Raw genomic sequence first — 20,852 nt, 5'->3', positions numbered from 1 at the left:
TAGTCCCCAAGCTCAGGGAATAGGGGCGCTGACTCTTCTTTAACTTCTTCAAGCTGATTAAGGGTGTTGAGATTTTAGAAGAGGGGTTGGGGGGAAGAGTAAGTTGATAAGCCTCTGATGCTGTGTCTTCACTGAATCCAGATGGAATTCCAGGACATCAGAGGTTTGGGCAGGTCTGCTCAGTATGCTTGATGAGTAGATACACCAAGGCTGTGTATTCTGCAATATACAATTCTCAGAACAAGTTTTAGTATCAAGAAAAAAAAAATTTCCCACCCCCAGGGGGCTGATATTTTTTTTTTTAAAGATGTTGGTTCTGAAGACTTTTTTTTTTCCGCTTGTTAAAATTGGTTGTAGTATTTACATTTCAGATTTTATCTTCTTAGCCTACTTCTTCCCACCACCCAGAAACCTATCCCATCCCCCTCCTCATGCTTCTATGAGGCAGTGACCACACCTACCCCCCTCACTATCCCCTCCCCGCCCTCACATCCCCCCCCCCACTGTGTGTTCATTCATTCATTTTTCATTCATTTTTTTAATGGGACAGGGCCATCCTCCCCTACATATACCTCTGGAGTCTTGGGTCCCTCCCTATGTGTTCCCAGGCTGGTGGTTTAGACCCTGGGGGGCTCTGGTTGTTTGGTATTGTTGCTTTCCACCTGGGGTCAATAACAGATTAGGTGGTTGTACATGGGGTGAATACCCAGGTGGAAAGGTCTCCTGATGGCCCCTCCTTCAGTTTCTGTTCCATGTTTTGTTTCCCTATTTGCTCCCTTGAGCATTTTTATTTCTCGTTCTAAGTAGAACTGAGGCATCCCCTCTTGGTCGTCCTTCTTCATGAGCTTCATGTGGTCTGTGGGTTGAGTCTTCGCTAATCCAAGCTTTTGGGCTAACATCCGTGGAGATATGTTTGTGTAACTCTCTTCTTTTGGGGTTTTTGGAAGATTACTTTCTTGCTTTTTCTAGGTTGTAGTTTCCCTCCTTGTGTTGGAGTTTTCCACCAATTATTCTTTGAAGTGCTGGATTTGTGTTGAGATACTGTGTAAATTTGGATTTGTCATGGAATATTTTGGTTTCTCCATCAATAATGATTGACAGTTTTGCTGGGTATAGTAGTCTGGGCTGGCATTTGTGTTCTCTTAGGGTCTGTATGATATCGGTCCAGGATCTTCTGGCTTTTATGGTCTCTGGTGAGAAGTCTGGTGTAATTCTTATATGCCTTTATATGTTACTTTGCCTTTTTCCCTTACTGCTTTTAGTATTTTTTCTTTTTTTTGTACATTTGATGTTTTGACTATTATATGGCGGGAAGTATTTCTTTTCTGGTCTAAACTATTTGGAGTTCTGTAAGCTTCTTGTATATTTATGGACATCTCTTTCTTTAGGTTAGGGAAGTTTTCCTCTATAATTTTGTTGAGGATATTTACTGGTCCTTTTAGTTGGGAGTCTTCCCCCTCATCTATACCTATTATCCTTAGGTTTGGCCTTCTCATTGTGTCTTGGATTTCTTGTATATTTTGGGTTAGTAGCTTTTTGTATTTTGCATTTTCTTTGACAGTTGTGTCAATGTTTTCCATGGTATCTTCTGCACATGAGATTCTCTCTTCCATCTCTTGTATTCTGTTGGTGATACTTGTGTCTATGACTCCTGATCTTTTTTTTAGGTTTTCTATCTCCAGGGTATTGTCACTTTGTGATTTCTTTATTGTTTCTACTTCCATTTTTAGATCCTGCATGGTTCTGTTTAATTCCTTTTCCCGTTTGGTTGCATTTTCTTGCAATTCCTTAAGGGATTTTTGTGTTTCCTCTTTAAGGGTTTCTATCTGTCTACCAGTGCTCTCCTTAAGTTCTTTGAGAGTGTTATTTATGTCTTTCTTAAAGCCCTCTATCATCATCATGAGAAGTGATTTTAATTCTGATTCCTGCTTTTCTGGTGTGATGGGGTGTTCAGGGCTTGCTCTGTTGGGGGAGCTGGGTTCTGATGATGCCATGTAACTTTGGTTTCTGTTGCTTACATTCTTGCTCTTGCCTTTTGCCATCTGGTTAACTCTAGTGCTGCCTGTACTTGCTGTCTCTGACTGAAGCCTGTCTTTCTAGTTATCTAGCTTGTGTCTGATCTCCTAGGGGTCCAGATGTCTCTGTGATCTTTTCCAGCTGCACTGATTACAGTGGTACCTCTAGGATGCCTCAGGACATGGTGCCTCCAAGGTAGTAGTCCAGCTAGGTGTCTGCTGTTCTGGGTGCAGTGTCTCTTCTTGAATATCTCAGGATATGTTGTCTGAAGCTCTGAGTTCATTTGTTCCTCTGTGGATCTGAATTGAGTGGACCTTCCAGTATGTCTCAGGTGGAATCCGGGGTCCACACAACAGCAGACCTGTCAGAGGTCTGATCTAGGCCTCAGATCTGAGAACTAGTTTCTAAGACACTGTCCAAGTTAGAGCGCCTGGGATCCCTGCTTCCTCTGGGTTCTTGGAGGTTGGGGGCAGAGCTGCCACCCAAGATCTGCTCAGTGCTGTGGCCCAGACCAAAAGTAGCTTTTCTATCCCCCACCTTGGGGTTCTGGGGATCGAACTCAGGTCTTCAGACTTGCTTTATGGTCAGACCATCTTGCTCAGCTCTTGTGCACCAATGGTTCCTAAAAGTGTGACAGGAATCCTCGGAGACAGGGTGAAGAGAAACTCAGTTCTTAATAGGGTCTGCTGCTTCCTGTTACCATATAGAAGGAAGGCCCCAGTCGTGGTCACTTGTTACCTGCCTGTCGTCGTTTAGATTATCCTTCAGACACCATCTGGTTTCCCAGCAGAATCTGGCTCAAACCTCTGTTCCGAGATAAAGTTTCCACCCTGAAAGTTTTCCAAGTCTTCATCAAATCCTGGGAAACTGAACATAAATTCCCAGTTCTTAAGTAATTGTTTCCCATACAAAACTTTTTAGTCACCTGAGTATAAATATACTTTATGGAGATTTTTAGCCATAGAATGAGGGAACTTTTCAGTCTTTGGTCGCTTCTATTTATAAAAATATTTATAGGGCTGGAGAGATAGCACATCGATTAAGAGCACTGGCTGCTCTTCCAGAGGTCCAGAGTTCAATTCCCAGAAACCACATGGTTTCACAACTGTCTTCAACTCCAGTTACAGGGTATCTGACATCCTGAAACACTAATGCACATTAAATAAATAAATAAATAAATAAATAAATAAATAAATAAATACTTTTATTATAATACTAAGAAAATATCCAAGGCTTGTTTGTACTTTGAGACTTAGTTATTACAGAACTAATATCCAAAGTAATTACTAAAATGACTGAGGGTTATCCCTCTCCCTAATTGCCTCTATATCTATGAGGTATTCTCAGTAATTCTCTCTTTCTGTCTCTCTGTCTCTTTCTGTCTCTCTGTCTCTCACACATACACACACACACACACACACACACACACACACACACTTGATAGAATTTTTGCAACATTTTAAGCTCAATATTTTCCCTACTTTATAGATGAAGAAATGGATTAAATGTGCATGTGCAGTTTCACAAAATAGTCAATTAAAAGTGCAGATTTGCACTCCATTTTTGCATGTTTTATTAGTCTCCACAGTAGCTAATCTGCTATAACCTATGTAAAGAGTAAAATTTGTTTTATAAACTAAATCTGTTGCTTAGAAGTGTTATTAAAAGTAGCACATTGTTAGGTATTTAATAATCTGTCACATCTTTAATTAAGAACTGTTAAATGGCTGTGAATAAGCCACTAGTGTAGAGAGGCAGAAACCTCATATTCTTTCCTGGTTGGAAAAGTTTGTTAGGGCACTGCCCAACATACTTTGCCCTTACTAATCGAAACTCAGGTGCACTCGGCAGAGTGAAGCAAACCAACCGGTTTGCTCCTGAAACAGAAGTCCCAGACTTGGCAGGAGAAGGTCTATGAGCTCATAGACCTGCTTATATTTGGTTCTATTCTTTATTACTTTCAAAGGTGTTACCAGTTCTTTTTGAAAAGCAGCTATTCTGACAGTCTTTCACTGTCACTTCAAATAACACTCATAAATAGAGCCTATAAAAGAAGGTTCTGGGCAGTTAGAGAGTCACTTATCTAAGTCAAAGGCAATAACAAAGAATGTCTAACAGGCAAAAACATCTGTCTGCATCGCTGACCTGAACTCTGAGCCCGTGAGCCCGTGAGCCCGTGAGCCCGTGAGCCCGTGAGCCCGTGAGCCCGTGAGCCCGTGAGCCCGTGAGCCCGTGAGCCCGTGAGCCCGTGAGCCCGTGAGCCCGTGAGCCCGTGAGCCCGTGAGCCCGTGAGCCCGTGAGCCCGTGAGCCCGTGAGTGTACAGCATGTGGCTGACAGCTGGCTTTACACAGGTTCTGGATTTTCTTCGATGGTATTTGTGGAACACAGGCATCTATTGAGTATCACACTCTGTACTGGATCATAAAAAATGTTTTCTTAAGAAATCATTTATCGGGCTGGAGAGATGGCTCACTGGTTAAGAGCACTGTCTGCCCTTCCAGACGTTCTGAGTTTAATTCCCAGCAACCACATGGTGGCTGACAGCCGTCTGTAATGGGATCCGATGCCCCTTCTGGTGTCCGAGGACAGTGACAGTGTACTCACATACATAAAATAAATCTTTAAAGAAAAAAAGAGAAAGAAAATATTTATCACATATGTAGCAGAGGACGGCCTTATCTGATATCGATGAGAGAGGAGGGGGGCTTGATGCCCCAGTATAGGGAATGCTAGAGGCTTGAGATGGGGGTGGATGAATGGGTGAAGGAGCACCCTCACAGAGGAAAAGGGGAGGGGGGAATGTAATGGGGGTTTGTGGAGGGGTAACCATGAAGGGGGATATCCTTTGAAATGTGAAGGCATAAAATGATTAATAAAAAATATCATGTTGTGGTAACTCTCCAACCCAAATGCCTATGTGCAATGAAAACACAACTCAATTAACATAAATCCAAGCTGCGAACCTGGATTGGGCAGATTCACCACTACACTGCTATATTCCCCAGCTATGAGACCCCTTATAACTTGCAGTTTCTCCAGGCCATGTGCTTCTGCTCCATTTTCCTTCCACTTCCTCCTCTGTCTTCCTCTCCCTCCTCCTCTCCTTGTTCTCCCTAAAACTTTTCAGCTCCACCTTCCCTTCCTCTGCCCAATCACTGGCTCTAGCCTTTATTTTACAGAGAAGGTTCTCATGAAGTCACTTGAGTACAAGATTCACTCCGCCCTCCCTCAGCCCAGGCTGCCCCCTTGGGGAAGTGGAATTAGCATCAAAATACAAACAGCCCCAGGGCAATCCACAACAAAATCATTTATCAGTTTTTACTTTCCTGAACTAATCCAAACTATATTTTTACCCTATGTGGGAAAATATTATTCTTTATTTTGCAGATGAGGAATCTGAGAAGAAGAGAACATAAGAAGTGCAGCTAATGTCCCATTCTGTGCATTCAACTCATGCACTTTGGCTTTTATGCCTATATGCATAGGCACTATGTAAACTGCCTCCCCTAGAGTACTCACCAAACCAGCTCAGTCAATGGGTTCTTCAGGGAGGGCTCAAGGAAAAAAAAAAAAGACAATTAGACAATACTGTAGCATGGCCCCAACCAATTCTGAGGCTGAGGCAGGTTTATTTTTTTTCCCAGTCTGCTTTTATATCATTTGAATTACAGGCAGATAATAAGGTCAGTTCTAGGTAGGGATCGAGCAAGACAATAAACACAAATAGTCAAGGAACAAGCAAGGCAATAAACAAAGTCCTACAATCACTGTTTGTTTCTAGGGGCTTATCAGGATTACCAAAATATCTGAGCCTACTTCCTGTCCTAGCCCAAAGTCTTGCCTGAAGCCTACTTCCCTGTCCTAACCCAATGTCAAATTCCTGTCAAGTTTCTAGAACCAGCCCCAAAAGCTCTGCACAAGGCACTATATCTAAGAATACATTCTATCATTGTTTGAATGTATCCAATGGTCTCACATGTTTGAACACTAACCCCTCCCCCTTCTGGGTGTTTGGGTTTAGGAGTTTGTAGAACCTTTGAGACTGACTGACCTCCATAGCAGAAGTAGGTTTCATGTGGGGGGCACATGAAGGTGATAGGCATTTTTGGTTCCAGCTAGAGCTGTCCTTGTCCTCAATTGTGTCTGGGCCTACTCCACCCACAAGTGGGTTCCCTCCCCTTTGGTCTGAGGAATGTTAATCAGCCTCTCCCATTCAGCAAGTGTCCCATGACCTTTCCAAAGTTCCTGAGCTGACCAGGAATGTTAATTAGTCTCTCCCTGGGGGGGGGGGGGAAGACACAAGTGTTCCAAAGTTCCTGAGCTGATCTCTTCATCTGTCTGGAACAAACAAACAAGATTGGGTAAAATAAAGAAATTTGAAAAGGGTACAGAAAAAGTAAAGAATAGTAAAATGTGTTTTTTCATTTGTTTTTTTTTTTTTTGGGGGGGGGGGAATTTTGAGACAGGGAACTCACTCTGTAGATCAGGCTGTCCTCAAACAGATTTGCCTGCCTCAGCCTCCTGAGTGGTGGGATTAAAGGTGTGTACCACCATGCCTGTCTACAAAATGTTTTAATATAAAAAATAAGAAAGTAACAGCCAAGGTTCTCTAAGAAAGACCTTATAAATGTTTTAAAAATATTATTTACTCAAAACTTTAAACCATCTTTCCTCCAGTGGAAGATAAAGCAGGCCGTTGCAAACCAAAAGGAGCTGTGACATCTCTGTCCAGACAGTAATCCCCTTATTCTAAAATGCAAGTTGGCTGCCTCTGAGAGCCTATTGCTTGCCAGTTCAGGCCTTACTATCTAGTGCTAGAATAATTTCAGGAACAGGCAATTACAGAGACAGACGGGAATTATGATGGATATTCAACTTGACTGCATCTATAAAGAACTACAATCCAGAAATGGAAGGCACACCAATGAGAGAGTGTGGCCTTCCCAGCCTAGAGCAGAGCAGGCCTTTCCCAGCCTTGAGCAGGCTGAACAGACCTTGAGTGCTTTCCTCAATGGATCTTATCAACCTTGGTGGAGTCAATTGCCTTGGTTGTCCATGCAAGTTCCCACAGGTACTTAGAAGAACAGCCAGCCAGTTGACCTTGCTTTGCAGTGTAATCCAGCTAAAACAAAGGATGGGTTATGTGGGCTTTCTCTATATAAACGCAGTGCTGAATATTAAACTTGGAGTCTTGATCAGAACCTTGTCTTGGCTTCATTCTTCTCTCACTCCCCTCCCCCTGCCTCTTTTTCATTTCCAGCCCCCCTTTCAGGTAAACCCACTTTACCTGGACGTCTACAAGAGATCCCCCCCCCCCTTGGTTTGAAGTGGGTGAATCCACTTCTATTCCAGAACTTTGAGGTGGGAAGAGACAAACCTTAATCTGGACCTTGAGGTGGAGATGACAGACCTTTAATCCGGCTCTCACCTTCTGCCAGAAGACTATATAAAGACAGAGAGAAGGAAGCTTTTGCCCCTTGCCTGCTTGCCTTCGCCTTGTGAACAAGTCCATACCTTCACTGCAATTAGAGCCTACCTCTTCGGGACTCCAGCCAGCAACTACTGAAGACCAGCTGAGACACCAACCTTGTGGACTGAACAACTACTGGATTCTTCGACTTTCTGGTCACAGCCATTGTTGGATTATCTGCAATGTCTGTAAGTCATTCTAATGAATCCCCTTTATATATAAAAAGGATTCCTTCTATAAGTTGTTACTCTAGAGAACCCTGACACAGGAAGCAAAGCAAAGTAATTCCAAAGTTGCTTTTACATCCTCATAGAAGATTAAGGTGATTAGGTGGGGCTCAGTAAATTCTCAGATTTGCACCCCTCATCTATGGGTAGAGAGGTCATTTTAACTAGTGGCTTGTCTACATAAAAAGGGCAGATAATCTTCTGGGCAGTTTTTACGCCAAAGACACAACTGTGTACACAGTCTAGTGTTGATGGGGAATTTGTAAAACTACTTAGCTGTGCCAAATAATCAAAGGTTTCAAATATTCAAACAACATGTGCCTTTGACCTACGTTAAGGTCAGTGAGCAAGAGGTCACTCACTGTGTAACCTAGTACTTAAAAGACTGAGTCAGCTTGGGGGACATAGCAAGATACTGTCTTGAAAATTTTCCTTTTGACATTTGCAGATAAAAACCAACCAAACAAACAAAAGAAACTTTTGGTATATATATAATATTTATGACAAAACAAAATTATGTACAGGTGGTTGAGATTGTGAAAAGAAATCCTAAAATGTTTAGTAACAAAGAAGGACACGTGGATTATTAGTTAAAAGTATATCAAACATTGCTAATTTAAGATATGTAGCCAGGTGGTGGTGGCACACGCCTTTAATCCCAGCACTTGGGAGGCAGAGGCAGGCGGATTTCTGAGTTCGAGGCCAGCCTGGTCTACAGAGTGAGTTCCAGAACAGCCAGGGCTACACAGAGAAACCTTGTCTCGAAAAACAAACAAAAAAAGATATGTAACAATATCGTCATCTATAATTCTGGTTTTGGAAATGTAAAAAAAAAAAAAAAGTACAGATTATCCAAAATTTGAGGGTCATCAGAGCCTGATTTTGTTCTCAAGAGAAAACGTCATCTGTTTGTGCAGCAGATGCTCTGGGTGGGGAAGTGCGGTTCTGTGGAATCGTGTGTTCACTGTACCTTGTGTAGCCTGAGTCAGCGGATGTGGACTACCAGAAACTGTTGACCATTTAGAAAACTGTTTTAACGCGTAGGCCCTAGGCTTGATCTGGAGTGTCCCAAAAATCAACAGAGCCATAACTGTAACATGGTTGAAAACTACTCAACAGATAAACATCCATGAGATACCCTGGAAATTCTACAGTGAGGAGATGTTTTGGGGACTGGCCAAGAGAGCTTTAGGCCAAGAACTAGTGCTGTTAAAGCTTTTTCCTGCCTTCCTTCCTTCCTTCCTCCTTCCCGCCTGCCTTCCTTCCTTCCTTCCTTCCTCCCTCCCTCCCTCCTTTCTTCCCTCTTTCCTCCTTTTTTTCCTTCTTTCCTTCCTTCCTTCCTTGTAGGTAAAAAATGGCTGGGGAACCCAGGGTTCCTCCCGCCACACTGTGGGTAGTTGGCTGGGAACGCTCTGGGTTCCTCCAGCTAGAAGTTAGGCCCAGCTGCTCACTAACTAAAGGCCTCTCCACGGTTCCTCATGGTGCGGCCCCAACACACGAGGAAGTCCTTGGGTTTCCAAAACCAGTTTATTGGCATGGTGGATGGTGGATGGATCTGGATGCATACCCCATAAAACCCAGGGCGGACCTGAGTTAAATAGGGAGGGGAATAGGGGGAGGGGCTGGGGAGGAATGCTTAATTGACTTCACCCTCTGGCCTTCAGGTATCTCATTAGTATGTAAATCTCTCTAGGGCCTGGGGCCTGTTCATCCTGTCCCTCCACCTGTGTGTGTGTGTGACTGAAGGGCACAGGTTGAATGGAGATTAGACCTCCTGACAGGAGCCTGGGTTTTGGGGGCATGGCTGAACCCACAACCCAAGAACCAGGATACCCTTCCATGGCCCAACACTTCCTTCCTTCCTTTCTTCCCTCCCTCCTTTCCTCCCTGTCTGTCTTTTCTTCTCTTTTCTCTCTCTCTCTCTCTCTCTCTCTCTCTCTCTCTCTCTCTCTCTTTCTTTCTTTCTTTCTTTTGAGACATGGTCTCACTGTGTAGACCTGGTTAGCCTGGAACTTGCTGTGTAGACTAGACTGCCCTCAGACTCAGCAATCTGCTTGCAGCTGCATCCAAATGCTTGGTTCAATTTCTAGTAACACCAGAGGGTTTTTTTTTTTTTTTTTTTTTTTTTTTCCCCGATTCTAAAATTTAGTCAAATGCTTTATTAATTATTTTATAGCCAGAATGGAGATGTAGCCCAGTGTTTGAGCTCTTACCAATCACAGATTAAGCCCCTGGACTGGAAAAACCAATAACAAAACTGTATGCAAGGGGGGTGCACAGTAAAAAAATAAAATAAACTGCAGAGATGACCTCTCCATTAGGGAGAAGGTTTTTATTGTGGGTAAGAGAAAATATACCAGAGGCATCTGGAAGAGTCTAGAGCAGAGAAAGTTCTGGGGAAGCAGGCAAGCAGGAGAAAATAGTAGAGATAGCAGGAGACAAGAGTATGCATAGCAAGAGAGTGCAAGATGCAGAGAGAAAAGCTAGCAGGAAAGCAGCAGAGAATAGTGCAGATGGTGAGAGAGCATAGCCAGAGACCAGGGCATGGACAAGTCATGTGGATTATAAGGAGAGTGAGTAGCTGGGGAGAGGCCTTCTGTTGCAGACAGAACCTACTTCACAAGTTCCTGAGGAAAGCCAGTTTTTATCTGTCAGAAATTCTTCTCTAGTCCAGCCTGAGCTCATTTCTGTATATATTGATTTCCTGGGCCCTAAAGACCCCACAACTTCTGACTTGTAGACTGGCAGTTCATGTGGACCTGAGTCTTCATTAAACATGCATAGAAGGCAAGACAGGAAGACACTTGAAGTTTCCTATTCTATGAGGGAAACTGGCACACTGGCCAGACTCGAGCTTATAATACCCCAAAGCCCTTCACCCCCCCCCCCGCCCCCATATGCTTCCTCCAACAAGGCCACACTTCGTAATGCTGCCACTCCTGATGGGCCAAGGATTCACAGATGTGAGTCTATGATGGCCATTCCTACTCAGACTATACAGGGAACTTCAGTTGAGAAAATGCTTCCATCAGATTGGCCTATAAATAACTCTGTAGGGTACTTTCTTGATTCAGTGATTGGTTGATGTAGGAAGGCCGGGCTCACTGGGGGGGTGGGGGGGGAGGGCTGTGTGCTACCCCTGAGCACTGGGTATGAGAAATCAGGCTGAGTAAACCGTGGGAGCAGGCCAGTAAACAGCACTTCCCAGGTCCCACTACTTCTGTTCCTGCTTTTGGCTTCTCTCGGTGATGAACTGCAACTAGGATGTGTCAGCCCAATCAGTGCTTCCCTCCATAAGGCAAGTGTTCAGAGCTTTATCAGGACAACAGAAAGCAAACTAGAATGGTAACTGGTGGACTTTCTGATCTTGTTATGGTAGACTAGTGAAGAGTTTTGGAACTTAGGGCTGAGAAGGCTGGTGAGTGCTGAGCACTTAGTGAGCTTCTGTGGGAAGGTGAGAACACTGAGCTCTGCAGACGATGGAGGCCTGGCTTGTGGAGTTTCTGAGAGAAGACTGAAAGTCTTTTAAAGACTATTGGCTCCTTTCATGGTATAGTTTGAATTGAGGATCTGGTTCTGGTCAGCTGAGGCTGAAGAATCAGCTATGATTAAGAAGAGCCCAGCATCTTTGAGATAAAATCTCCTGGTAATGTTTCCTCAGGGTTAGCACACAGAAGCTGTGGTCCAGAGTGGACCAAGGCTGCCTCTGTAGAGTGAAAAATTATAAAGGCCATTTTATGAAATATGTGTACATTTTTCCGCCTTACAGAACTCAGAACTGAAAATAAGATTTCAGGCCTTCACATTCCAGGTGAAGGACACTTGCTGGATTACATTCCCCAAGCCTCACCCAAGGCAGGAAGGCATTCCTGACTACAGATAAAGATGTTATCACCTAGGTGGGGCCATAGCCCTATAGCCGGAAAAAGTGACTCTAGATTATTTGGGCTAGATTCTCTGAAATGTTCCACTGTTCTTGGTTACCCCTCCCTTGGTCTTCCCAGTGCTATGTTCAAAATTTGTAAAACAACCAATCATGTGTAAGCGTGCGAAAATGCCTTCCTTCCCCCACCCCATGCTATAAAAGACCCTTTATCCCACCACACGTGGCCAAAAACCCTGCTCTTGGAGCTAAAGAGCTTGTCTTTTTTGACCGCCGGCTCCTCCCCTAATAAACCTCTGCTGATTGCATCCAGGTATGGTTTCTTGTGATTTTTGGGTGGTCGCGATTCCGGAGGCTTGAGGAAGGGTCTCCCGAGTATGGGGGTCTTCACCTCTCAGGCTTGCTTTGCAGCTGAACTTGCCTTTCAATCTCTCTCTCTCTCTCTCTCTCTCTCTCTCTCTGTGTGTGTGTGTGTGTGTGTGTTAAGATTGTTTAAATGTGTTTAAATGAAAGATTTTAAGATAGAGAAAGCATCCTGGGTTGTCTATGTGGGCCCAAAGTAATCACAGCCCTGGATCTCAGTTTACTGGGTTTGCTGTAGGGATATACCCTACCCTACATCAAGGAGCAGCTGTATTTGTGTGCACAGAGCTGAGTTCTAGGCCCAGCTATGACGAGAGGTTTTGACCTTATGTTGAAAACCTCTGGAGTGGGGCAAGACTGGCCCACGTACCCCAGCGCTTCCCTTAACCCCAGCATTGCAGTCCGTCCTCTCGACCACCCTTCATCCTTGGACTAGTGGTCTTGTTTTTAGACTAGTGGATCATCCTGACATACATTGTCCATTTAGATATTTGCTTCCCTGGATATAGTTGTTGTCTCCAGGAGAATCTAGTAGTCTGTGCCATGATGTGGCAATTGTCGACCTTGTATGGTCTGTCTGGCTCGGTTCTAGGTAAGGAGAGACCAGGATAAATGTGTGACATTAATATCAGAAATCCTATCTCAAATTATAGGAATTAAATTTTTGATCTTCTAGAAACAGAAATCCTGAATCATTCTATATGTGTTTATAGAGAAGAACTGAAATTCACCTAACACTGTACTGACTGGCTTTGTGTCACTTAACACAAGCTAGAGTCATCAGAGAAGGAGCCACAGCTGAGGAAATGCCTCTATGGGATCCAGCTATAAGGTGAAGGAAGGAACAAATTCATCTGGTATAGTTAAATCTTAAATGTCAAGACCATTTGGGGGCTGGAGATGAAAATATAGATTCATCACAGTCCCTTTTTTTTTTTTTCCTCAGTTTTTTGAGACAGGGTTTCTCTGTGTAGCCCTGGCTGTCCTGGAACTCACTCTGTAGACCAGCTGGCCTTGAACTCAGAAATCCACCTGCCTCTGCCTCCGGAGCGCTGGGATTAAAAGCATGCACCACTACTGTGCGGCCCTATTTTTGTACATGATTAAAATTTTGCAAAATAAAAATATAAAAAAATGATATATGACATCACAATGTACAGATGTCACAGGAGTTCCATGTTCTAAAGCTAGAAACTGCAGCTGATAGGAAGACGAGTATGTTAGTGTAAAGATTTTATTATTTTATGAGAGATGGTTAGAGAACATTTTTTGCAGGGCTTCTAATGTGACATTAGGAGAAATGGCTTACTGGCATTGATAATTTAACTTACCTGAGGAGTAGAAAAATTGCAGGAAACACTGACCTGGGAGCCAGACCTGTGTCTGCAGCCTGAGGGGGCAAACAAGTGAAGGAGTCCATTTCCTTCTGAGAGCTGGTCAGTGGAGGGTGTAAGAGGGAGGGAGGGAGGGAGGGAGGGAGGGAGGGAGGGAGGGAGGGAGGGAGAGAAGAAGGGGTTTGCCAAAGCTGCCTGCTCATGTTTGTCTTTAGTTTTTCACGTTTAGTTTTCACGTTTGTCCTCAGTTTTGCTCTAGTGACTAAAGGCGATGTGGTAAGGCAGCGCCTTACAGCTCTGTTCGCCTGTGATGTGACATTAACTGTGACTTTCCTGGATGTTTACAGCTGTACTCCAAACACACTGACATTTTAAAACATTTGTCATCCTGCTCCTCTGAAAGGGTGAAAGTTCTGAAAGGGTGGGTTGTGGTTCTGTGGAAGAGCACTCGCCTAGTCAGCTTCAGGTTTACTCTTCAGCACCGCCAAAATGAACGGATGAATGAATGAAGAAAAGTAGGGGGACATTTGATGTCATAGTAATACCATTCCGTATCTTAGTAGGAATTTGGGGCACAGATATGGGCATTTATTACATCTTGAAAATTTACACTCAAGAGTTACACACTGGAGCTGGAGAGATGGCTCAGTGGTTAAGAGCATTGACTGCTCTTTCAGAGGTCTTAAGTTCAATTCCCACGAACCACATGGTGGCTCACAACCATCTGTCATGGAATCTGATGCCCTCTTCTAGTGTGTCTGAAGACAGCGACAGTGTACTCACATAAATAAATAAATCTTTTAAAAAATTACACACTTAGGTATATGTAAATAGAATTTTGGAAGAAACAATTGGCGACACATGTTTAGTTCTAACTGATAACATAAACTTAATTATTTAGGGAAATATCTGCTGATGACTATAATTTACTTTTGAATGTATAAAAATAATATGGATTGACAAATTCAGAGGGAAATTAATAAATATCATAATTCAAGAATAATTTGTTGATAGATTAGATGGTGTGCCCAGTTAAATTCCTTCCATTTTGCCTGTTTGTAATTGTTTGTTTTGTTGGTTCTGAGATAGGGTCTAGTGTAGTCTAGACTGGTCTACATGCCTTGAGTTCATGATCTCAGTGCTGGGATGACATGTATGCTTGCCTGAGCCTGACTTACATTTTCAAGTTTTTATTAAAATGTTGGGAAGATATCTACAAATATGATGTCACCTTAGACAAGCAGGAAAATAAAAGAACTCACAGAAGCTCATAGACTGTCGTCTGCTTTTAAGGGCTCTGGAACATTCTATATTTAATGTGAATTCCTGGTTTTGTGAAAAGTCTTATTACCTTATCCCCTATCTTCTTTGACTTTCTGGTTTGCCTATTGGTTGTTAATGTTTGAGTGTCGATCTGAATCAGTCCCTGTGTCTGTATAGTGACACAGTTCTGTTCATACTCCCATGGGGCCTCTGTGGCTTAACCCAGTGGCAAGTGCCACTGACTCCCTTAGTTCTATGGGGAACATTGGTTCTACAACTTTGAATGAAGCTATTTGGCAGACAGAACCTTTTTATTTTTAATTACATTTATTTTTATTTGGGACTGAAGAGATGGCTCAGTGGTTAGGAGCACACACTGCAGAAGGCCTGAGTTCAGTTCTAAGCATCTAATTGGGACATGGTATTTCCTTGAGTGTTTCTGGTCTTTGTATAGTAGCTTCTCAGGTGGCTAACGAAGTCTCTGATTAACTCTGTTAACTATAGAGGTCTAGCTCCCTAGGAAGAACAGGACTGGTATCCTTTTCCTGTGTAAAAGAGATTAATGGATTAATGGCAAGTTTAAAATGCCAGTTGACTCCAGTTGAATCTTCATGAGCCTTTACAGTTCTGTTACGCCAGACATCTCTTAGTATAGGACCCACCGCAGCTTGTCTTTGTATTTTCCAAATTTTTTATATTGCTGTTCTAAAGAGCTATAGGGTGAAAATAGGTATATGTATGTGTGTGTATATACATATAGATATGTATATATACACAAATAGGTATGTATATATGTGTGTATGTATGTATGTATATAGACTTATTGGTATATTGATACGTAGATAAGTAGATGATATATATGTATATAGGTATATTGGTATATAGATAGATAGGTAAATAAGTGGATAATAATAGTTTAGAAGACATGTTTCCTTAAAAATCTGTAGCATATATAATGTACATATGTAACATAGATACTTTTATTCTGGAAAACTGTGACAAACATTTAATTTATAACATCTGAATGATGACAAAAGGCATGTCAGTTTTAAAAATCTGTTATCAATTAGTAAGACCAAAGTGTGAGATGACTGTCTCAAAACTCAACTCATCTTTTGTGTATTTTGTCCAACGTTAGCACTTTCACTGGCAATCTCTCTCCCTCTATCCACCCATCAGTCTCCCAGTATCTACCCATCTATCCACTCTATCCCTCTATTCATCTATCTTCTGTATCCATCTGTCTATCCATCTCTCTCCACACACATATATTATCCATCTGTCTCTTTATCTGTCTATTTCTCTCAGTTTAAGGGTTGAACTAATAGAACTAGTTGCTAGAATATAGTAGATGCTCTGATTAAAGGCCAAACTGATACTTCAATAATTCATAATTATTATATAATAAACACTAATAAAGTAATAGATGATAGCTCTTTTTTAATTGTATGAAGTAGGATATTTGTTACCCATAAATATTGCTCAGTACATATTATCCAACGTTGAATAAATTTATTTTTATGTATGTACTTTAATTCGTTTTCAAAAATGTAAGATTATTATATAAATAATTTTTGTTATGAATTATATAGCAGATAAGTTATGTTAAGCATACTTCAAGTCGATTCTATATCAATTTCTATGTAAAGATATGTGGAAGTCAACATGCCTACGGAAATTAGAGATGGTTTGACTTATCACTAGGCACAACACCTCTGTAGGTACCACCTCTGTAGCTTCTTCCTCACTGCCACTCCTTGAATTTTGTTCTTGATCAGAAGACTAAGAAGTGATTGAATTAGGACAAGGAAGTGAATTGAAGTGGTAACTGGGGGCTGGACATGGAGCTCAGAGGAGAGCTTGTTGAGCACAGTCCGGGAAAGGTTTACCAGCCTCATGGCAGGGCTGGGGAGATGCCTAGGTATTTATTTGTTTGAATCCAGGGCCTTTGGCACTCAAGTAGTCTACACTGCTCTTAACAGCTGAGCCTTCTCTCTAGCCCCTGTGAACATCTGACCTTTCTGTGTCTGTCCTGGGGGGCTGGCTACCAGGACTGCTTCCTGATAGCCTGGGTCTGCAGAGCAGCACCCATGCTCAGTGAGTCATCTTTCCTAGCAAAAGAGCCCTGTACTGAACGTATGATTCTTGCATAAACTTGGTACCTGAGAGAGAGGCAGCGCTAGCCCTACCTCTCAAGTGGCATAATGCTTGGATTGGGCGTGCCCCACCACGGCATCTTTTAGGGCTGGGGAGCTTTCATTCTCTTTGTATGCCCAGCCCTACGCCTTCTCCCTTCCTCGTTCTGGGAGTGATCACTGAAGGCAAAATGCAAATTCTTTGCTCTGTGAGGTCAGGCTTCTTGTTGGCCGAGTGTGTTCACATGGCCGGCAGAGGGCGCGCTTGCACCGGTGGCGGAGGACCTTCTCAAGCGTTACTAGATTATGTCAAATTCACAGGAAACACCCAAGTTTCCAAGTCAGTTCTTGGAGATTTTACTTTTTAAATTGGAAAACTTTTGACATTCATTAGTGAGCTTCTTCATCTCACGGAGTAAACTGGGGGTTTTGAAGCTGGTCCTTTACGCTAGAAAGGATGTGGCTGCAAAAAAAAAAAAAAAGAAAAAAAAGAAAAAAAAAGCAGCTGCTCTCTGAAGTGGGCTTTAGGCCTGTGCTAACAGTGGGGAGAGGTTGCTAACGGGAGAAAAAAGGCAGCTACATCCCCATCGCTGTTTCACTGCATGTGTGCATTAGAATAGAAATGCTCAGGACCTGGCTTCCAGCACTGAAATACGATTGAATTTCATACAATTCAATGTGTGGTTTTCAGGACCTTCTCGACCAGCCGCTCTCAGCCTTCCTAGTGCCTGACTCGTTTAGTACAGCTGCTCATGTTATAGTGACCCAACCATAAAGTTATTTTCACTGCTACATCATAACTATAACTTTGCCACAGTTATGAGTTGTAAAGTAAATATTATTGGAGATAGAGGGTTGTCAAAGGGGTTGCAACCCACAGGCTGAGAACTGCTGTGTAGACAAACAGAACAGCCCAATGTGATTTCAAGGCATTCAAACTGCCTGGACTACAGTTCTGATTTCCTCTTAAACTCTCTGTACCTTTGTCTCCTTCCTATCTATAAAAGAGGTTAATAATTACCTGCTGCATTGGATTGATTTAAAGGTGAAATGAACTCATCTTTGTAAAGCTGTGTTGGGTGACAAGACATCCCGGGGAGCTGCAACACAAGTCTGCTCACCTCAGAGAGGGAGTGAAGACCCCCATACTCGGGAGACCCTTCCTCAAGCCTCCGGAATCGCGACCACCCAAAGATCACAAGAAACCATACCTGGATGCAATCAGCAGAGGTTTATTAGGGAAAGAGCTGGCAGCCAGCGGTCTGACCAGGTACTCGCGCTGGAGTCAAGGTCCGACCCCCTCGGCCAGTCCTTGGAGGGTTTTAAAGGGAAAATCCACAAACCAGGGGAGTGGGATGGGGTTGTTAAAGATACAAAACATGAAAACAGTGGAACAATTCAGAGGTATTCACTCTAAATGATTAGTGTCATGTGGAAATCGCCCTGCATTCTTCTCAAAAATGTGGTTTTTACCATGCCATTGTGCCCTATCCGGCCATTTCAGATTGCTATCTTTACTTTTTCCGGCTATAGGGCTAGGGCCCCACCTAGGTGGTAGCATCTTTATCTGTAATCAGGAATGCCTTTCTGCCTTGGGCGAGGCTTGAGGAATGTAATCCAGCAAGTGTCCTTCACCTGGAATGTGAAGGCCTGAAATCTTATTTTCAGTTCTGTAAGGCAAAAAATCTACACATATTTCATAAAATGGCCTTTATAATTTTTCACTCTACAGGAGCTCATGACAGGCCAAAGTATGGCTGCTGCCAAAGTCCAACCTGATGAACTCCTGAGCTGCACTGGTGTTATTTACAGGCATATGGGTGAGGGTTACTTAAAAGAGCAGAAGCCAAAGACAGATTATCCCTAAAGCCCACTGCAGCATGGGTGACACCTCACAAATGCTGGGAACCTGAAGCATAACTTGCAGGTTGCTCAACAGGCTGGAGAGTGTCCTTTCCAGATGATTCAGTTGGTCTAAACCTCTTCTAGGCTGCTAGCATAGTCTCTACTTCTTTCAGACAGCTGGGGTTGAGAGTGATTCTAAGCCAGTGGCTCTCAATCTGTGGGTCAAGATTCATAACAGTAGCAAAATTATGAAGTAGCAACAAAAATAATCTTATGGTGGAGGTTACCACAACATGAGGAACTGTAGGGATGAAGAATCATTAGGAAGGCTGAAAAATACTGCTCAAAGCAGTCTTTATTGTTTGTTCTTGGGAGGGAGGGGCTTAGTGAATCTGGTCAGTTTCAGGGACTTCCTGAAGCTATTTTAAGTTGTTTACTTTCTGTTTTAAGGAGCTTTCCTACAGGTTTGAGTTTTTGAATCTTGGAGGAAACTAGCTACACAATAGCTGTCATGGTAGTGACATTATTATTATTATCATTATTAGTTACAAGAGTAAAATACACAAACTTTGGAAAGACACTATTTTAATGACTTGATACCATTCAAAGGATTCTTTTGAAAAGACTGGGAACAGGCTTTGAATATATGGTGTAGGGGAGTGCTTAAGATTAAAGTCAGCTATGGGAAAGGGGATTCAGGCCATGAGAGGCCCAGAAGAGCACACATCCTAGGACTAGGGCCACAGAATCTGGGGCTCAACTCCAAGGCTCTTCTAGGCAGATTGAATTAGCTCAGAGACGGGCCACAGAGGCCATGATTTAGTTAGTATTAGAGGCCGTCCTTGGGAAGAAACACAGAAAGAAAAAACAAAACAAAACAAAACAAAATACAAAAAAACCAAAACAACTCTAAAGACTTAGTCCTTAAAGAAATGTTAGTGTCAAGAGATGAGTTACATGCCTTTCAGCCTGAAAGGGGAGCTAGAAAAAGCCTGTTAGAGAGGAAAGGAGCTGTGGGGGAGACACCCTGGCTTCATGGGGGCAGGGCAGAGAGGGTTGCTGAGGAAAATGACAGAATTCTTTGGAAAGTAAGAACAGGGAAGTGAGGCTGAAGATTACAGGCTATAAAAGCTGATAGGGAGAGAAGACCCTAGGCCCTGACCTGACCTTTACTGGCATTTCTGGGGTTTTCAGGAATCTACTGAGAACCATGTCAAAATCTTGTTAGGATTCTGACTGCCTGGGGCCCGAATTGCGCCTCCAAGGCTGCCTATTCTTCTGGGGAGGCTGTGGGACTCCTGTTGTTCCTACCTGAGATCAGAGAGAACTGGACAATAGAGGTGACTACCAAAAGGTTCAGCCACGGAGATGGAGCAAAGCATGGGAAGGCCTTGTAGCTCAGATTCAAGACTGCCTTTTTCAAGATCCCAAGTAGTTAGTGGAATTACAGGAGTCTAGGAATGAAAGCTCCAACTCCGGGAGTTCTTTAAGATCAGGCGTGGCCACATAACCCAATATGCCATTGTAGAGGGTTGGTAGTGAATTTTTAATAAATGTGACCATGTTGGGAGGGGGAATACATGAAGTTCAGTGAGCCCAAATTAGGACATTGTCATGGTGGAGGAGCTCATCTCAGGCTGCACAGGTGCCCAGAGGAACTTTAGATTTGAATAGAGAAGCAGAGGGGTGGGGGTAGGGACGGCAGGAGGTGCCTATAATTAAGGTGTGTCCTGATAGATCCTTGGCAGGTGGTTTGAAGAGGTTATCTCTGCCGTCTCTTGAGGAGACAGTGTGGTTCCCATAAGATAGCTGTTGCTGCCTACGGGCTAATATATTTAATATGGTGATCTGTCTGTGAGGCTGCACTACTTCAGGAAATCCAAGGTGATGGACCGCAGGGCTGAAGACTCTGAGGCACCTGCTCAGGGTCTGGAACAGAATGTTGTGAGACAGTTGGAAGAGGTCTGTTACTTTTGTGCAACCAGCCTTGAGGAAGGATGAGCTAGGACAGACAGCCCAGCTTTCAGAAGGACCAGAAGTCCAGACCAGTGGTCACCATGCTGCAGGCCCTTAGGAGGGGACTGACCCCAGATAAGACATTGTCATTTCTGTCTTGTGGGTTCTCGTGAGGAATCAGCCCTTTCCAGCAAAAGCAGATTTATTTGTAACTGGCCCTTTTAAAAGGATTAGAGGGAGTGGGGCAAGAAGAGGAAGGAATCCTAGATTTATTGACTTACTCTGCCACCTCTCTGAGGCTGAAAAGAAAAAATAGCTGCTTTCTTTGGAGAGGGGACTCAGATCTCCAATAGTCAGGG

At 43.1% G+C, this 20,852-nt stretch overlaps 1 protein-coding gene and 1 long non-coding RNA gene across 3 annotated transcripts in view; one reads left to right on the top strand and one right to left on the bottom strand.

Annotated features, from left to right (window-relative positions):
• Positions 1-1,848: 1,848 nt before the first annotated feature.
• The window catches only part of LOC143441705 (uncharacterized), a 24,232-nt gene continuing 5,228 nt past the window's right edge, over positions 1,849-20,852 (bottom strand). Inside the window, exons 2-3 of the long non-coding RNA XR_013109332.1 lie at positions 5,537-5,571; positions 1,849-3,164 (exon numbers count right to left, since the gene is read on the bottom strand). This is a non-coding gene — a long non-coding RNA (uncharacterized LOC143441705). The remainder of the gene's footprint in view (positions 3,165-5,536; positions 5,572-20,852) is intronic.
• Trim13 (tripartite motif containing 13) overlaps positions 17,767-20,852 on the top strand; it is a 23,662-nt gene continuing 20,576 nt past the window's right edge. Inside the window, exon 1 of one of the 2 annotated variants that reach the window (XM_076930896.1) lies at positions 17,767-17,962. The gene's annotated coding sequence lies outside the window, so the exon portion shown is untranslated. The remainder of the gene's footprint in view (positions 17,963-20,852) is intronic. The other variant, XM_076930895.1, reaches the window with a different exon arrangement.

Source organism: Arvicanthis niloticus, chromosome 3 (assembly GCF_011762505.2).
Source record: "Arvicanthis niloticus isolate mArvNil1 chromosome 3, mArvNil1.pat.X, whole genome shotgun sequence".
In the NCBI taxonomy this organism is placed as follows: domain Eukaryota; kingdom Metazoa; phylum Chordata; class Mammalia; order Rodentia; family Muridae; genus Arvicanthis; species Arvicanthis niloticus.
This window is presented reverse-complemented; position numbering and strand designations above follow the sequence as displayed.